Here is a 16,754-nt window from a genome sequence, read left to right on the forward strand (position 1 = left end):
GTACTAGGAGGCTTTGATGATCCCCGACTGACTACCTCTTGCAATTATCTAGGGGGAGAACTTCCTTCTCCAGGCTGGATGGAAGGGCATGCGACGCGTGGACCGGAAAGTGGACTTTTCACCACCTCTTTGTGAATAGTGGCTCGAACTCTAAATAGGAAAGTGAGTTTACTATTTGTGTATTATATATACTGCAGGGCAACTAACCTCATTCCTGGTACATTTGATTTGAAGCTTCCGATGACGTGCATTGGTAAGTGGGGAGGAGGGGGGCTTTGACTATGTGACTCCTATAATGATGTTTCTGATTCACCCAAGGTTACCTGTCTCAGAGCCTCTCACAGACCTTTGTCATTTTATTGTTCGAGAACTCAAAAATATACTTAAATGATCATCATTTTACATGTAAATCACCACTGATTTTAAGATCGATCTTTAACGTGCCCTTTTTAACTGGTAGTGAGGGATCCATGTACTCAGACTGATAGAATTAGGTTTTTTTTAAATTTGCATGATCAATTGGCATTTTAATAGTAGCATGGTGCTTTTTTCATAATTTGTGGAGTAGAGTATTGTCTCATAGAGTGCTGTGGCATAGAGCGTTGTGGTGTACCGTGTTGTGGCATAGAGTGGATTGGCATAAAATGATGCATTGTCAGTGGCGTAGCATGCGGGGCACGAGTTTTGGGGCCGGCGGGCTTCCCCCGCTCTTACCTGCGGCCGCCATCGTGGGCGGCAAAGACAGGAATCGCCAGCACCCCCACCCTTGGGCAGCGAATTCAGGGGCGCCCCGGGCGGCAAATGCTCTAGCTACGCCACTGTGCAATGTTGTGGAGTGGAGTGCAATGGCGTAAAGTACAATGGCGTAGGCATAAAGTAGGGTGGTGCAGAGTAGAGTGGTCCAGAGTGCAAATATGTAGAAGCAGTGGCATAGAGTGCAGTAGTGTGGAGTAGTTTAGAGTAGAGTAGAGTGCCATAGAATGCATGGCATACAGTGCAAAGGCACAGAGTGCAGTGGTGCAGAGAAGATTGAAGTGGCATGGAGGGGAGTGGCACAAAGTGGTGCAGCATAGAGTAGAGTGGCATAGAGTGCAACGCTGTACAGTAGAGTACAGTGTTGTAGAGTGTAGTGGCGTAAAGTAGAGTGGTGTCAAGGAGAGTAGAGTTTCGTAGAATGCAGTGGTATACTGTGCAGTGGCATAGAGTGCAGAGTAGAGTGGAGTGGCATAGAGTGCAGATGTGGAGAGTAGAGTGCAGTTGCATGCAGTGCAGTGGTGCAGAGTGGCGTGCTGTAGAGTAGAGTGGCACAGAGTAGATATAATTGCAGTAGAGTAGAATGGTGTAGAGTGGTGCAGAGTACAGTGCAGTGGTGCCCAGTGCAGAGATGTACAGTACAGAGGCGTAGAGTAGAGTGGTGCACAGTAGAGTGGTGCAGAATAGAGTGACGCAAAGTGCAGTGGCGCTTTCATATATATATTTTTTCACATTTCTTTTGTTCTGCCATACTTTCTTGGCAGAGAGGGAACCGTGGTACTCAGTAAACTTTATAAAAAATATAAAGATTAATAAAACTACTTTTCGGTAAATCTACAGAGTTTGCTAAAGGGCTTCCTGTCTTCCTATACATTATAAGAAGAGTAATAATGTAGATTTCACATTGAAACGAACAAAGTTAAAGTGTGGTTTAAACAATATGGCTGCCTTTTTATTTTTCAAGGGCTCAGTTTAACTAATAATATTGTGTTTTGTCATTGTCATGTACCACGTTTTACCATGAAGGTACCATGGTATACCACAGCCCAATATATCACCACATTTGTGTCCCATATACCTTAATAGCTACTGACCCAATTCAGATTAAATAGCAAAAAAGAGCCGTTCCACTCCACAATCTACATTCCTACCAAATTTTATGTAAATCAGTTCAGCCATTTGTTGGTACGGGAAACAGCGTTTACAATGCTGTTTTTACAACAAAGTATCATTACAACATGGTTGTTACAATGACCGAGTTGTTGGAAAGCAATACATTTACATCGCAAGTCACTAGAACAACTTGCTGTAGGGGGCGTCAAGGTATTGGATATAAAATCCAACACCTTCCCTACTGTTGGGCAAACTGGAGAAGGAATAGTAAATAATACTATTCCTAAGTCCAGTGCGCCCCCTACAGCAAGTCGTTGTAATGACTTGCGATGTACTGGTATTGCGTACTAACAACGCGGTTGTTGTAACGACCGCCTTGTAAAAGTACGCGTTGTGATAGCATGAGATGTAACATGCTATATTCGTTGGTACGTCTCAGTAAAAGTCTATAGAAAATGCATTGGTGGTAAAGCATGTTTTGGGACGCTGCTTTTTTCTTTGCACTCTTTAACTTATAACTCCAAATATATAAACTCCAAGAAGCGCATCGTGCGTACACGGCCCATCTAGCGTAACGTGGGCACGCGGTGCGCGTAGCGCACCGCGTGCCCACCGTGCGTGCACGGCACTAACTGCGTAAAGTGGGCGCGCGGTGCGCGAAGCGCACCGCGTGCTCACTGTGCGCGCACGGTGCGCGAAGCGCACCGTGCGCGCACGGAACGAACTGCGTTAAGTGGGCGCGCACGCCACGAATGGCGTAAAGTAACTTAGCATTTAAAAAACCGTACAAATTCACAGAAAAAACCATAGGTTTCACACACGTTATAGTTAGGAATTAGCATTTAAAAAACCTTGCAAATTCACTGAAAAAACCATAGGTTTCACACATGTTATAGTTAGCGGAAATTTTACTGATAAAAAACCAATGAAATTCCCCCGTTATAGTTAGTGCAGGCAACTATAACTCACGCGACCGCAATCTTCTGCTGATGACATATGTGTCTTTATGAAAAAAAAATATTTGTAATATATGTATAGCTAAAAAATGTATGGAAGAAGACATGGGCAAATAAGTGTCTAAATACAGTATTAGCATCAGCAGAGGATTGCGGTCGCGTGAGTTATAGTTGCCTGCACTAACTATAACGGGGGAATTTCATTGGTTTTTTATCAGTAAAATTTCCGCTAACTATAACATGTGTGAAACCTATGGTTTTTTCAGTGAATATATATATATATATATTATACCAATCCTGAATTTAAGGCATGCAAAGACAGGCGCTGACACCGTGGGACGATGCATCAAAGAGAAATGTTTATATCAAAAGGAGAAAGCCCAGACGCGTTTCGGCGGGTGAAACCGCCTTGTTCACTACATCTGGTCCCTCTATAGTGTTTACTTTTATTTACAAATGCGAGGCACAAAGCACCTTGGTTGTCACAGCAACTCTCACCCCAGACATAAAAGAAATATCAGGTATGTCTTAACAGTGTAAAGAAAAATATAACTGCGACAATTTAAGCAAGATACAATTAGCACGAATTCAAAGACTGTGAAAATGAAAAACAATAGGTCATAGATGAAAAACACCAATATGCTTCAGTAATGTTATATATACTGTGTGGGAGTTCGGATCTACATAGGTTAATGGTATGGTATATCAGTGCATCAACGAACCACAGTTTATGTACATGTGTAAAATGATTTAACAATTAGGTATGAGGAAACCGACCAACAAGTGTTTTGCCAAATAGGGTTTCTAATGTACCATGCTAAATTCATATACTTTTTTAATATATATATATATATATATATATATATATATATATATATATATATATATATATATATATATATATATATATATATATATATATATATATATATATATATATATATATATATATATAATATATATATATACATATATATATATTTATATATATTTCCATCCACAAATTCTCTGAAGTCAAAGAATAATCCAGGACACCCAAGGCTATTCATACTGTGATAAAGCTGAAAGGTGAAATGCGTCGGTTTTTGAGCAGATCTTGCCAATAAAATTTTTGGAGCAGCCTTGGGTGTCCAGGATTATTCTTTGACTACAGAGAATTTGCGGATGGATTTATAGGGGCTGCTGTGCTAAAAATATAGGAGGGAGGTAAATGGGATCCCCCTCCTAGGGTTTAATTAAACCCCAGGGACAACCACCACCCGGGGTTTTTCAATTGTATTATGGGGGGGGGGTCATTACAGGTCAAAGACATTCCCAATTTACAGACACTATTCGACTTGGCATGTGATGCTGAAGATGGGGATCCATCTATGGCTATTCAAAATGTTGGCCACAATAAGACAGCTCTCAGTCCTTTTCGTCCAACCTCCACTTTTCTTCCCCTTATGCCAAAAGACGCAGTTGATGTCTTCAGTGACCGCGTGATTATAGAGCTTAAAGCTTTAAACAGGACAGTACCTTTTCAATCTCGAAAGAATGATTACCGTAACAGACAATACCACACTTTGATTTCCAAACTGCAGAGAAATCACAATCTCATCATCAATAAGTCAGACAAGGGAGGCAACACAGTGTTATGGTCCCGAACTGATTATTTGGCAGAGGCTGATCGACATCTCTCTGACACCTCCTGTTACAGACATACGGCCAAATTTGAAATGAGATCTGCGGAAGAGACAACACGCAAAAAAATCTTTCACTGGAAGAGAATGGGTCTAATATCTAAAGAAGAGATTAACTTTTTGAACATTGACCAACCAGTCACTCCTATGCTATATTTTTTACCAAAGGTCCATAAGAAAATGACTCCTGTCCCTGGTCGCCCCATCATTTCTGCACAGGGCAGCATGAATGATAATTTATCAAAATACGCCCTCAATAAGGCAAATAGTGTACCAAGAGTTAATTTACTTCAGCCTAGCACCAAAAATGTAATCAAAATTTCAGAGCCTGAGGTATAGTCGATACGTTTGATTACAACATTTTGTTCTCAAGAAAATGCCATCCGCAAGATCATTTATTCAGAATGGCCTATCGTCTTAACTGATAACATTCTTGGCCCCATCCTTCCTAACCTACCGTCCATTACCTTCAGAAAGGCTTCTTCGATGAGGGATTCTCTTGTGAGACCCATGCCTGCGGTTACTACTAAGGGCACTTGGTTAACTAGGACAGGATTTTTCAAATGTAACTCTTGCCGTGCTTGCACTTTTGCTACTAATAGCACACACTACAAAACAGCTTTTAGTGATAAAGAGATAGCTATCCAAGGGCATTTATCTTGTCGCACAGAATATGCTATTTACAAACTTAAGTGCACATGCGATTTGGAATATATTGGTAGTACCAAACTTCCTGTGCATAAGCGTATTCTTCAACACGTGAGAGCAATTGTCAATTCAGACCACAACTATCCGGTTGCTAGGCACTTCAAATCCATTCATGATAATAAATTAAAGGATTTGGAGTATACTGTCATTGGGTCAGTTGCAAACCCCGGACGGGGTGGCAATCGAGATAAGCTACTGAGACAACGGGAGTCTCATTTTATTCTAGCTCTCGACACAAGAGTCCCCAATGGCCTGAACATTAATGAAGATCTGCACAATTTTCTATGATTGATTTACCATGTTTTTATCATTTTTATCATTTTTCTGTACATTATCAATAAGAGAGTTACACACATAAGCTGTATCTACCTGCAATCTCCTCCCATTAGATCTTCTTGACTTGCTGCTATTGTTTTTATGGTTATTATAGAGCACTATTTTGCACTGTTTTTTCACAGCACTTTAGGTTTTAGATTTTTACAGACTATTTATTATCGGGGTAATTTCGTGTATAGAGTGTGACTATTTTTTCCATGCATTTTTATAATAGGAGATTCTAGCTATTTATGACGTACGACATTTTTATAATTTTTCATACATACTGCCAATTTAATTATCATGGTTGTTTGCCGTTTCTGTTTGGTCTATTTCTTGTCACTAGTTTTATCTCATGTCTTTTTAGATTTTAGATTTTGGATTTTTTATTAGTGACAAGTTCAGTATACTAGTATATCTGCATTTGAGTGAGACACTTGCATTGCCAGACTAAATATTTTGATGTGTTAGAATCTCCTCAGGTACTTTCGTATTCAGCTATCACTCTATGCAGTTTACTTTTTTCTTCTGTCTCATTATCAAATGTCCGCATTTTGCACTTTACTGATATTCTCCTTTTATACATTTATTTAAGATGACAGTATTGTGGGGTTGTTATGTATGGACACTTGTCCTCCATTCTTTAGACAGTTCTCCTCATTTACATTATAGGTAACTTTAGAGGCGGTATAGATGCACTATGTATTCATTTGACTACCGCCCGTTTGTTACCTACTTGTAATTTCGATAATATTTATGCTTTACTGTCAGTGCGATTTGTTTTTTGTATTTACGTTCTTTGCACCGGATGTCAATACCAGTATTACCGGGTTTTCGGACATTAGGAGACTCAATGTTTTGATTTTTTTAGTCTGTTTTCTATATCGCTGCATTTTGGTGTTCAATGTCTCTATTTATATCGTCATCACACGGAGACGCATCATGTGATCAAGCTCCCTGCGTGGAGCGAAACGCGTCATGGAGGACACTGGTCCTGTGATTTACTGACAATTTTGGGGAATTAAACCACCTGCTTCACCCACTCCTTGTTGTTGTGGGATTTTGTCATCCGACTCCTGGAGGCGAGAGGTCCGTACCTTCATTTCTGCTGAGTGAAGAGCAGAGAAGGACTGTTTCTATATATATACATATATATATATATTTATATATATTTCCATCCGCAAATTCTCTGTAGTCAAAGAATAATCCAGGACACCCAAGGCTATTCATACTGTGATAAAGCTGAAAGGCGAAATGCGTCGGTGTTTGAGCAGATCTTGCCAATAAAATTTTTGAAGCAGCCTTGGGTGTCCTGGATTATTCTTTGACTACGGAGAATTTGCGGATGGATTTATAGGGGCTGCTGTGCTAAAAATATAGGAGGGAGGTAAATGGGACCCCCCTCCTAGGGTTTAATTAAACCCCAGGGACCACCACCTCCCGGAGTTTTTCAATTGTATTATGGGGGGGGGGTCCGCACAGCACCCCCATGCCCCAGGGACCACCACCTCTCCAGGGCTTATTTCTTTAATAAATGGGGGGCCTCTTGGACCCCTCGAGCCCCGAGAACTGCCACCTACCCAGCGCTTTTCAAGAAAAAAATGCTGGGGCCATGCAGAAACCCACACAGCCCCCTGGGCAACCACATCTTTGGGCTTTAATTGTCCTTAGGGGGGAGGGCCGTACAGACCCCGCCAGGCCCTGGAGACCCCCACCTCCCTGGAGCTTTACATACATTGAATGCAGGGGTCATGTGGCCCCCCCACAGCCCCGGGGACTACCACCTCCCCAAGGCTTATTTCTTTAATAAATGGGAGGCCTCTTGGATCCCTCTCAGCCCTGGGGACCATCACCTTCTGCCGCTTTTCAATAAAAAAATGAGGGTGGCCAAGCAGCCACCCCCGCAGCCCAGGGGACCACCCCCCGGGGCAACCACAAACAAAGGAGGGGGTGCACGGCCCCCCTCCTGGAGCCAAAGATAGCCCCAGGGACCACCACCCCCAGGGGCCAGCTCCTGCAATGTCCTGGGCTGCCCTCCCTTGAAACATTGATGTTTGCTAGGGCTTGTGGGAGCACTGCTCCCACCAAGCCATAGCAAACTCTGCTCCACTTCCTGCAAGCAAGAGCAGAACATGCTCTTGCTTACTAGAAGAGGAGCAACATTGCTTTTGCAAACAAGGAGCTGTATGTAAGCAGCTCCCTATGTGTAAAATTAATGCTGGCTCCTGCAGGATGCGGGGAGCCGGCAGGGACCGTGGGGGACTTCAGGCTCCCCCCGCAGTCCCTGATGTTTAAAAAGTGGGTGCCTTGAGTGGGACCAGGGCACCCACACTACAGGCCAGGTCCCGGGGGATGGAGAAATAAGCCCAAAACCCAGTGGCCCCCTCCCTTTAAAAAAAAAATAAGGGGCAGGCTCAGGAGATGGGGTCCCTGGGACCGAAAATGTCACCCAAAATTGGGAGCCAAATACCCCTCTTGTTACCTTTACTAAGTCCCTCACAGCAGGATTGCTAAGAGGTCTTTGGAGGCCACGCCCCCTTTCTCCACCACTCTGCGAACACGGTTCCTGCAGAATAATAGCTGGGGGATGAAGTCCACTTTACTCCTAAGGGACCTTGGGGCCAAGAAGCCCTCCTGTAAGTCCTACACAGTGGGATTCCTGAGAGCTAGTCGGAGGTCCCGCCCCCTTTCTTCACCACTTGCCACAAGTGACTACTACTTAAAAAAGCCAAAACCAAAGGTTACAGGGACATTATAGTCAGGAATTAGCATTTAAAAAATCTTGGAAATTCACTGAAAAAACCAAAGGTTACAGGAACGTTATAGTTATGAAATGGAATTAAAAAAACGTACAAAATTCACTGCAAAAAAAACAAAGGTTACAGGGTCATCATAGTTAGGCTCAAGTTTCACTTGTAACAAAACCAGTGAAATTCAGCCATTATAGTTAGTGAGCTAACTATAACTTGCGCCCCGCAATGCACTGCTTATGACCTCACATATTGCATCACTCATGACATGGTCAGTGACATCACTGATGACATCTCAAATGACATCACTGATGGATCATACACAGAATCTCCAACACACCCACTCATACCTCCATATACCCATTCATACACCCACACTACCATTCTCAAACCCATTACCACACCCATGCCAGTACTTACACAGCCACTCACTGATTCATAGATTAACACACACATCCACTCACTCACCCATGGAGCCACGTATTCACCCACTCACTCACTAATACAGCCACTGATATATCCACTCATACAGCCATTCACTCACTGAGTTAGTCAGAGCTACTCACACACCTACTCACCCATACAGTCAATCACACAGCCACCTACTGACCCATAGAGTTAGAGGCACACCCACTTACTTATTCATACAGAGTACTAACACATACTCACTCACCTATACAGTCACTGAAAGAAGCACACTCTCACCCATGCAGCCACTCTCCAATTCACTCACTCACCCATACAGTCTCTCATATACCCCATCACTCTCCTATCCTGCCTTCCACATACCCAGTTACTCACCCATATACCACAGACACATCTACTCACTCACCCACAAAGCCATACTCACACACTCACCCATACAGCCCATCACACACACTTTCCCTTACCCATACAGCCATTGATTCACCCACTCATTCATCCACACAGATGATCACACACCCCTCACCCACCCACACAGACACTCACACACCCATACAGCTACTTAGTCAACCAATCAATAACCCATACAGCTGCTCACGAATCCACTAACACACCCATACAACTTGGACACCAACTGACAGACTGATACAGACAGTCACACAACCAGTTATTCACCCATACATTCACTGAGACACCTATTCACTCACTTATGCAGTCAGCCACGCACTCACTGAATGATCCATACAGGCACTCATACACTCACTGATTCACCAATATACATTGGTAAACATATTTAACACTCATAAACATTTAAAAAACACTCACAGTCATTGGATGATGTCAACAGTGATGTCATTTGAGATGTCATCAGTGATGTCCTGAGTGATGTCACTGACCATGTCATGAGTGATGTAATATGTGAGGTCATAAGCAGTGCATTGTAGGGGTACGAGTTATAGTTAGCTCACTAAATATAACTGCTAAATTACTATAACGTCCCTTTAACCTTTGTTTTTTTTCAGTGTCTATGTATGTGAAATTAGAAATTATAACAAGAAAACAAAATCTACACCACAGCCCCAAACTACCCTTCATCTGCGTGATTTCTTTTGATTTCTTATACAGTTGTCATATTGTTTTCTACGGCACAATGAAGCTTCAGTGTACATGTGCTAACAAAGCATTGCATAGCACAGCATAGAATAGCATTCAATTAAAAATGTGTCCAATTCATGTGACCCTCTCAATTCACGAATTTACTTACATCCTGTTGGTCAAACTCTGCTGCAATCCTGTTGATTTCCTCAGATGTTGATCCACACAGACTTGTTAGAAAAAACACTACCATTACTTGCGTGCTGCCACATTTTCATGCTGTAATACAAAGTTTTTGTTGCAGGTTCTTTGGAAATAAATTATTGTGAATTAAGCTCTTCAGTCTATTTCAAAGTTACAGTAACAGTAAGCTATTCTCTAAGTGATGGTTTATTATTGCCCATTAATATAACTTAGAGCGAGTCACTAGGGCCAAGAAAGCAGAGCATCAATGAACATTTCACCATGAAAACAATACATTAGAGAAAGGGGCGACCTCACCCAGCAGTTGGGCACACAAATCGACCATTGTCAGTGGGTGTTCCACACAGAATTTAGCCTTCAGCCATAGTTCATGCAATGTCCCCCTGCTGACAGTGCCAGCTCAGCTTGATTTCCAGAATCCAATTTCACATTGCCAATTTAGTGTTCTCCACTACTGCATTTAAATGCTGAATGGAACCTCCACCAAAGCAAATGTAATTACTGTCACTCTCATGAAAGCCATTTCAATTTTCATAATCCCAATGACATGGCATATGCAGAATTACTCATCGTGAATATTACCATCAGCTTTAACTGCCTCCCAAAAATACTCTTGTACCAACACTTGTTTACGGCCACTAAGTCTCCTCAAATCTATTGTGAATCTTCTCAGCACATGTACCCTTTCGATAGACATATTCCTAGTGCTATGCAGTTTCAAAACCTAGGTAAACACTGCAGCCAATCAATCCACCTCTAAATTCCATAGCATAGTCACATTCCAAAACTCTATATTTCTGATTCCCCATTTAATGATTAAAGGTAATTGTCTAATATGCATCTTCCACTGAAACATCCACACCTTCTGTCCAGGTTACATCACCAAAACCTGAACTGAACACTATATGATATTCTTTCTCATGTCCATAATCCACCTCCAAATAAGAGGCAAATAAAAAAACATTTGCAATTGAGGTTGAAACTCATGAACAAACCATTCGCAAACACAGCACATTAACTCATCCTCCCTCTTCTCTACAAATCTTGTATGATGCAGTCTAGTCCGCACTGTCAAAGAGTGTTGCGCATGGGAGCTGACAGAGCCCCCCGCTGATCACACACCACGCCTCCCTTATGATCAACTTGTTTACACACAGGCCTTTCTAAACCAAAGCAATCAAGATCCAACTACAACCACATTGCTCATAAGCTATCTCAAACCCTATATATGAAGGCCACAACAATCCACAAACTTATGTTGTGCTTCCAAGTTATCCATGGCTTTCTGAAACCGTGCGTCGGTGAACCAGCCCTCCATGAGAAGCACTTAGACTCCAAAATCAAACCTTTCCCCATTACCAGAGTGCCAGGCATCAAGAAAGATACCTTGCATTGTATACATAATTAACTACCTAATCTTCTCACAGACCAATATATGCTGCTACTTCTGTTCATTTTGACCTCATCTGCTTTTCAACAATCCGCTGTGTTCCGACTGAATCAGTGCTCTATACGTGTTTCACCATGTAAGCCTCAGTGCATGCCATGTACAGCATAGTCACCAATAAATAAAAAGCCATTATAGCCCCCTGACACTGGCATTGACTCCACCCAGAGGAGTGTTTCTATGCCTCCTGGCCGGATCGTAAATAGGGGCGGAAGGAACTCGCTTTTCTGAATTCATAGATGGGAGATGTGGATTCCTGGCCAGAGCTGCTATTTCTGGTATAATATTTATTATCTACATAGAAAATGGAGGAGTGAGCCCTGCTGTCTGTTAAGACAACTGTGAGCTACATAGTTTTGTGCTGGTCCCACCCTCCATTGTGGGAAAACCTGCACCTTTCTGTACTTGAAAGTAGTCTAAGAAGGCACAGAATGGTCCAGTTTTATAAATGGGGGTCTCTAGTTGGCAGTGACTTGAACCCTGTCCAAGTAGGGACCCTTATTCTAGTCAAAGGAAGAGAATTACACACCCAAGGTAACCTCGGCTCACCCCATTGTTAGCTTGGCACGAGCAGTCCAGCTTATCTCAGAGGCAATGAGTAAAGCATTCATACATACAACACACAGTAAGACAATGAAAACACTACAAATGGACACCACGTCAGTTTAGAAAAATATCTAATCTTTATCTTAACAAAACAAGACTAAAAAGACAAGAATCCAACATACACAACTCAAGATATGACTTTTAAAGGTTTAAGCAAGTTTGTCCATAGAACTCTATAGATGCGTTGATTTCAGCACAAAGTCCCTTTGATGCGCCAAAATCCAAGATGAAAACGGCCACAAATGAGGGAAGCTTCAGAAAACAAAAGCGATACATCAATTCTTGAATCCCGGGGAAATAGAGGCACCAGTTCTGCTGCATGCAGGAGAAGTGTTGTGTTGGTTCCTTACTGTGAGGAGAAGCGATGCGTTGATTTCCAGAGGTGGCTCCTCACCGCGGGTGATGCAGTGGAAACTTGGTGCACAGGTGCAATACGTGGAAAATCCAGGCACTGCATCGATTTCCACAGGTGCTGAGAGGTGATGCGTAGATTCCTTCAGCTGCATAGCAGGGCCTGCACTAAAGTCGGAGCAGGGTTCTCAGACGCCGGAAACTCGTTGCTCTGGACTTGGGCTGTAGCGGATCCTCCAGCTGTGAACAGGCAATGAGTAGATGTTTCAGCCGCACCGGTGCAATATGTTGTTTTTTTCAAATGCACGGCAAGCTTTCAGTAGGGAAAATGGTGCTGAAGGGATGGTGCATGGATTTTTTTAAGCTTTTGAAGCAACCAAACCAATTCCAAAGGCCCAGAACTGGAGTTGGCACCACTTGGCAGGTCAGAACTCCAAGCACAGGAGTTCAGGGGGGCAGCAGATGAAGTCTTTAAGGGCCATGAGACTTCCAACAGGAGGCAAGCAAGACAAGCCTTGGAAAACTTGGAAAATAAGATTCAAGAAAGTAAAGTCCAGTCATTTGACTGCTCACAGACAGAAGTAGCAACTGCAGGCCAACCCAGGAACGCAACACAGCAAAGGGGCAGTACTCCTCCTGACAGCTCGTCATCAGTTCCAGAAATGTTTTAAAAATATGGGGTTACTAGTCCAATACTTATACCCCTTTTGGCCTCTGATGTAGGCATACTTCAAAAGAAAGTCTTTGTTGTACACAATATCCTGCCTTTCCCTGCCTGGCACCAGTCGCACTACAGGGGGTGGAGACAGAATTGTGAGAGGAGAGGCACAGCCCTAGTCAGGTGTCAGTGACAACTCCTCCCATCATTCTAAATAAGGAAGGCCCATCAACCTAGTGATGAACCATCAGGATGTGCAGGGCACAACTCAGCTCCTTTAGTGTGACTATCTAGAGTGAATGCACAAACTGCCCCTGTTAGTTTAAACCAGACATTGATTCCACAGGTAGGCAGAGACACAGAATGTGAAAGCAAAACATGTTCCCCTTTCTAAAAGTGGCATTTTCAAACTAACAATTTAAAAACCAACTTCACTAAAAGATGTATTTTGTAATTCTGAGTTCAGGGAGCCCAATCTCCAAATCTACATCCCTCCCCAATTGAAAGTAACACTTGTAAGATGTTACAATGCAGCTCCAATGATAACCTATGGGCTAGATAGTCCTTGCAATAGTGAAAAATATAATTAGCAGTATTTCACTATCTGGACATGTAAAACACACCAGTACATGTCTTGCCTTTTACATACACTGCACCCTGCCCATGGGGCTACCTTGGACCTGCCTTAGGGGTGCCTTCCATGTAGTAAGAGGGAAGGGTTGGGCCTGCCAAGTGGTTGCACTTGCCATGTCGGAATGGCAGTTTAAAACTGCACTGGCACACCCTGCAGTGGCAGCCCTGAGACATGGTTACAAGGCTACTCGTGTGAATGGCACAATCAGTGCTACAGGCCCACTAGTAGCATTTGATTTGCAGGCCCAGGGCACACACAGTGCTCTTTACTAGGGACTTACTGGTAAATCAAATTTGCCAATCACGGACAACCAATCATAATTACAATTTACACAGGGAGCACTTGCACTTTAGCACTAACTAGTGGTGGTAAAGTGCCCAGAGTACAAAAACCAGCAAAAACGAAGTTCAGCATACAGTCAGAACTACAGGAGGTAGAGGCAAAAAGACTGGGGAAATCACACCAAGGATTGCTAGGTCTAACATTCAGCTTTTCAGGTTCAATGACCATCAACAAATCAGAATAGCCTTTACCCATGGACTAATTCTGATTGGTTGTAAGGGCATCACAATTCCCAGAGTTGAGATGAAGGTGTAACTGTCCAGCCAGTTGTGACATTTTTATAAAGGGAAATACTTTAATAATATGTTCAACACTTTAAAAATATGGGTACTAAGCTGAAAGTCCTTAGCTGGAACATAGCTGGCCTGAAATCAAAATGAGATGACTCAGACTGGGTAACATTTGTGCAATCAAATGCTATGTGTTGCTTCTATGAGACCTGGGGTCTGGATGAGACTGTTGTGGATGGATTTACTGCGTACCAAAGCAACAAAAGAATCTAAAGGGAGACTGAGAGGTGGTCTCACCATCTTTGTATCTACCCGTCTGGATACAGTCGCCCAAGTGTTCTCCCAAATTAAAAAGAACTTCCAAATGTTGGTAATTTCTGGCACCTTTTGGGAGCTAACCCTCATGAATGAGCTGCTGAGACGTTAACACCAAATCAGATGACACCATAACCAATCTAGATGTATTCCATAATAATGATATCCATAGGCCAACCTATCCATGAACCTTGTTAAGTCATCGCTCAAGGAGAGCAGATTTTCTTATGAGCCTTGTGCACAAAAATAACCTCCACTCAAATGGTTTTATGCCTTTGGAGTCACTAACTCAGCACATGTTTTGCTCAGGCGGGCATACTAGCTTGATGGATTATATTTTTATTAATTTGGACTCATGGCAGCTGGTTGACGACTTTGTAGTCGAGCAAAGATATGAGAGTGATCATGATCCACTGATGCTTAAATGTGCCAACTAGAACAAAACCAAACATTACGTTTGCCCCGGAGTTGCATAAAAGCGCACTGCAAATACCAACAAACAGTAAGTCCATTAAATGGCATAAGAGGCCAAACATGGGCCTTGACAGAGTCCTATACTTTGGGCCAAAAGTACTCAATTAATCCCAGGAATTAAGAGATTTCAATGAACCAAAGATTGTTCCTAGATTTGAAGCCCTAATCAATCTGACTCAGAGGCAAGAAGGCTGACAATTGGTCCGGATTGTAGTAATGCCAGTAATTTCAACGCCCTATATATATAGAATGGTTTGACCAGGAGTGCATCAAGTTGAAATCTACTCTTTCATTGGCATTGAAAGCACAGCATGACACTTCTGACGGAGAAAACAATATAAAAGAACTAAGGTAAAAGTATAAGGGCCATATGTAGCAACACATTTCCCCATAGACACAGAATGGGCAAAACCCTGTGATACATCTGGCCCTAAGTGTCTTGTTAAATATAAAAAGTCAAGTATAAGCAAAGGCCTGTCAGACTCTCATAGATACCGTCATAAGTAAAAACACTAGGCACTTCTGGGAGCTAGAAAAGTGGGGATCACAAGGTATCCCAAGACATTTGGAGAGTACTATTAAACCTGCCTCATGCTTCAACTATTTTTCAATCATTGTATAGTCTTTCAAATCAAAGAAACCAGTGCAGCAGGGGAATAACTCAGTGGAATGAATGACAAATAAATAAAAAATGTTTCACTGAGGAGACCCAAGGCGTTATACCACTGGGCACACCAGAAAGCAAATTAACAACTAAGCAAAGTTCAGTTAGCGATTCTTAGCCAGAAATAAAACAAGGCCCCAGGTGTCGACCAGATCCCAATGGACAGGTACAGATTTGAGCTTTCTTCATGAGTACCTATTTTAAACCACAGTTTATAATGCGATATGGTTTCAGGAGAGGGTTTAGCATCATGGATATCTGCAATAATTGTCCCCATACACAAGATGGGACCTCAGGACGACCCTAATAATTATCAAACAATCTCCCTACTCTACGTAGTGGGGAAAATATAGGCTAAGCTTCTGTATACTAGGTGTTGGGGTGGGGAGGGAGAGAGGTATTAAAAAAAAAACAACTTACCTTCTTTATCACTGCCGCAACTGCCACCGTACGTCTCTCCTCCATTCTCCTAAACACCGTAAGCCCCCCCCCCCCCTGATTGATCTGGGTGGCATGTTTGGCTGCTCAGGTAGTACCTGGGAGGCTGGGCATGTTCTCCAGTGGGCTGTGCAAAACAGCCCGGTGGAGAACATGCCAAGGGCGCATGACTGTCTGGATGGCCTCAGAGAGCTGACCACGTCGTCATGAACACTTAGGCAGGGAGTGCAAACCACTCCTGCTCCCTCTGAGCCTAGCCCCGTCTCTTCTGACCTGGCTGGAGTCCCACAAAGAAAAATAAAATGATAATACCTTCTTGTTATTATCATTTTATTTTTATTTTCCACTGCTCAACGAGCAGTGGGGTGACGCCCCTCGGCCTAAGAGGAGGAGCCACCACTGACTAAGTGACAAGGGCATCATCAGCGTATCACAGGCAGGTTTCCAGAAGGGCCAGGGAACAATTGATCAAGCAGTGCAGCTACTTAACATCGTCTTCAAGCATACCAAAATCAAAAAGTCAAAATTAAGCCTAACTTTTATAGATTAAAAAATAGCTTTTGATACTGTTAGCAGCGAGCTTCTATGGCAAACAT

The 16,754-nt window shown here is 42.7% G+C and overlaps 1 protein-coding gene across 1 annotated transcript in view; it reads left to right on the forward strand.

Moving 5' to 3' along the window:
- The first annotated feature begins 73 nt into the window (after positions 1–73).
- Positions 74–16,754, forward strand: part of LOC146811651 (uncharacterized) — a 187,173-nt gene continuing 170,492 nt past the window's right edge. Inside the window, exon 1 of the mRNA XM_085618622.1 lies at positions 74–162. The gene's annotated coding sequence lies outside the window, so the exon portion shown is untranslated. The remainder of the gene's footprint in view (positions 163–16,754) is intronic.

This window comes from Triturus cristatus, chromosome 7 (genome assembly GCF_964204655.1).
Source record: "Triturus cristatus chromosome 7, aTriCri1.1, whole genome shotgun sequence".
Taxonomy (NCBI): domain Eukaryota; kingdom Metazoa; phylum Chordata; class Amphibia; order Caudata; family Salamandridae; genus Triturus; species Triturus cristatus.